Source organism: Panulirus ornatus, chromosome 27, assembly GCF_036320965.1.
Source record: "Panulirus ornatus isolate Po-2019 chromosome 27, ASM3632096v1, whole genome shotgun sequence".
NCBI classification, from domain to species: Eukaryota; Metazoa; Arthropoda; class Malacostraca; order Decapoda; family Palinuridae; genus Panulirus; species Panulirus ornatus.
The window spans coordinates 7,015,937-7,019,627 of record NC_092250.1 but is presented as its reverse complement, the minus strand read 5'-3'; the positions used below and the strand labels follow the sequence as shown (position 1 = coordinate 7,019,627).

The 3,691-nt window shown below is 42.7% G+C and overlaps 1 pseudogene; it reads right to left on the bottom strand.

Annotated features, from left to right (window-relative positions):
* Positions 1-259: 259 nt before the first annotated feature.
* LOC139757502 (2-hydroxyacyl-CoA lyase 1 pseudogene) lies at positions 260-1,963 on the bottom strand (annotated as a pseudogene).
* Between the last annotated feature and the right edge of the window lie 1,728 nt (positions 1,964-3,691).

Genomic DNA, 3,691 nt, shown 5'->3' with positions numbered 1-3,691 from the left:
ACGACATGCAAGGAATACATGGGAAGTATTCTTTCTCCCCTATCCCCAGGGATAATTCCATGATAATACTTTACAATATAATGTTATCAAATTTAGTTAAAATGAATCTGCTGCCTTCCCACAAAAGCCAAAAAGTTATGTACAAAACGAATAAGGATTCAGTCAATCCTTGTTTGTGAAGACAAGGAAAAATACAAAACAATTATTCATTCACACGTTGTTGATATTTTGAAATGCAAATGCATCATATTCTTCTGACTTAAAGTTTGGAGCGTGTCAGCCAGTCAAAGTCTTGAACTTTGCGTTGAGCTCCATGGTTGATCATCACATTAATAAGTGAAGGCTTGTTTTCTTCTTCAAGAGCCTGGCTAACTGCTTCTTGCAGTTCAGGGACATACTTACAGAAGAAACCAGTTTCACTGAACATTGAAGCCATGCATTCATAGTGTACAGTTGGCAGAAGTGATGTTGGTGGAGTTGCAATAGCAGCATCCATTCCATCTCTTATTTCATTGAACAATTCATTGTCCAAACCACTGCAGATGCCATTATTGTTTACAATGATGACTATGGTGGGTAGTTTGTTGCGGTAAATTGTTTCCATTTCCATACCACTAAAACCAAAAGCAGAAACTCCTTCAACACATATGATTCGCTTGCCTGGAGCATGGTCTTGCGCCCATAAAGCTGCTGCAATGGCATAACCAAGACCAACACCCATTGTACCGAAAGTACCTACATCCAGTCTGTGGCGTGGAAATTTGTTGAGCAAAATAGTCCGTCCAATGTCCATGGTATTGGCTCCTTCACTGACAATAATACAATCATGTGGTAACAGCTGGTGCAGGTGATGAATTACTGCGTAGTAGTTCAAAGGTTCTGAAATATCCTGGGCCACTTTAGTACTAATGCTTTTGTTGACCTGCACTTTCTCTTGAAGTTGAGACCACCAAGGTGAGTGTGAGGCAACAAGAGTTCCTGGTACTGCTTCTTGGAGCTGGCCACAAACTGCCCTTAAGTCACCTAGCAAAACAACACTTCCATTCACACTGTTGTGGAACTCCTCAGAACATAAATCCACATGTATAAACTTTACATCTGATGCATATCGTGGAGGGCGACCAAAATGAAGAATCCAATTCAATCTTGCTCGAAGAAGCAGAATCACATCAGCCTCCAACAATGCTTTGGTGCGAGCAGGAGCCACACACAAAGGGTGGTCATCGGGTACAACTCCTTTGCCCATTGGTGTAGGTAAGAAGGGTATACCAGTCTTTTCTAACAAACAATGGATCTGTTCTTCAGCACGGGCATAGGCGCACCCTTCCCTACCACCACCAGAGGACGCTGAGCACCACAAAGCAGTGTAAATGCCTCCAAGACGGAGTCTGGTGATGCTAGAGATATTGGAGGTGGGGGACACTTGGGATGCTGAAAAATCAGTGACTCATCTACTCTCTCAGCTATGAGATTTCCAGGTAAATCTCTGACGACTCAACTGGCAACCAATAGGCAAGTCATGCATACTCCGCTCATTTGACGCAGCCCTTACAGCAATCAGAAGTTAGATAAAAAGAATCAGAATAAAAAAGTAGGATGTCTGGGGAAGAAACTGATGGTGCTCATGTTCTAGTGGATGCTCTCGTTCAGCAAGGTGTTAGATATATATTTGGAATAGTGGGAAATCCTGTTGTCGAAATAGCAGTGGCAGCTCAGCAAGCAGGTATTAAGTACATTGGGATGCGTAATGAACAAGCTGCATGCTATGCTGCCCAAGCTATAGGTTACTTGACGGGAATGCCTGGGGTGTGTTTGGTTGTGTCAGGTCCAGGACTTCCTCATACAATTAGTGGTTTGGCAAATGCTCTGACAAACTGCTGGCCATTGTTGGTGATTGGTGGCTCCAGTGACCAAGAGCAAGAAGGCCTAGGGGCCTTTCAGGAGTGTCCACAGGTTGAGTCATGTCGCATCTATTGCAAATACTCAGCCCGACCTCCAAATGTTCATACTATATCATACCACGTGGCAAAAGCTGTTAAGTGCACAATTTATGGACGACCCGGTGCTGCATACCTAGATTTATATATATATATATGTATATATAAGTGAGTGCTCAAATTACAGAGGTATAAGTTTGTTGAGCATTCCTGGTAAATTATATTGGAGGGTATTGATTGAGAGGGTGAAGGCATGTACAGAGCATCAGATTGGGGAAGAGCAGTGTGGTTTCAGAAATGGTAGAGGATGTGTGGATCAGGTGTTTGCTTTGAAGAATGTATGTGAGAAATACTTAGAAAAGCAAATGCATTTGTATGTAACATTTATGGATCTGGAGAAGGCATATGATAGAGTTGATAGAGATGCTCTGTGGAAGGTATCAAGAATATATGGTGTGGGAGGCAAGTTGTTAGAAGCAGTGAAAAGTTTTTATCGAGGATGTAAGGCATGTGTACGTGTAGGAAGAGAGGATAGTGATTGGTTCTCAGTGAATGTAGGTTTGCGGCAGGGGTGTGTGATGTCTCCATGGTTGTTTAATTTGTTTATGGATGGGGTTGTTAGGGAGGTGAATGCAAGAGTTTTGGAAAGAGGGGCAAGTATGAAGTCTGTTGGGGATGAGAGAGCTTGGGAAGTGAGTCAGTTGTTGTTCGCTGATGATACAGCGCTGGTGGCTGATTCATGTGAGAAACTGCAGAAGCTGGTGACTGAGTTTGGTAAAGTGTGTGAAAGAAGAAAGTTAAGAGTAAATGTGAATAAGAGCAAGGTTATTAGGTACAGTAGGGTTGAGGGTCAAGTCAATTGGGAGGTGAGTTTGAATGGAGAAAAACTGGAGGAAGTAAAGTGTTTTAGATATCTGGGAGTGGATCTGGCAGCGGATGGAACCATGGAAGCGGAAGTGGATCATAGGATGGGGGAGGTGGCGAAAATTCTGGGAGCCTTGAAGAATGTGTGGAAGTCGAGAACATTATCTCGGAAAGCAAAAATGGGTATGTTTGAAGGAATAGTGGTTCCAACAATGTTGTATGGTTGCGAGGCGTGGGCTATGGATAGAGTGGTGCGCAGGAGGATGGATGTGCTGGAAATGAGATGTTTGAGGACAATGTGTGGTGTGAGGTGGTTTGATCGAGTAAGTAACGTAAGGGTAAGACAGATGTGTGGAAATAAAAAGAGCGTGGTTGAGAGAGCAGAAGAGTGTGTTTTGAAATGGTTTGGGCACATGGAGAGAATGAGTGAGGAAAGATTGACCAAGAGGATATATGTGTCGGAGGTGGAGGGAACGAGGAGAAGAGGGAGACCAAATTGGAGGTGGAAAGATGGAGTGAAAAAGATTTTGTGTGATCGGGGCCTGAGCATGCAGGAAGGTGAAAGGAGGGCAAGGAATAGAGTGAATTGGATCGATGTGGTATACCGGGGTTGACGTGCTGTCAGTGGATTGAATCAGGGCATGTGAAGCGTCTGGGGTAAACCATGGAAAGCTGTGTAGGTATGTATATTTGCGTGTGTGGACGTATGTATATACATGTGTATGGGGGGTGGGTTGGGCCATTTCTTTCGTCTGTTTCCTTGCGATACCTCGCAAACGCGGGAGACAGCGACAAAGCAAAAAAAAAAAAAAAAAATATATATATATATATATATATATATATATATATATATATATATATATATATACATATATATATATATATATATA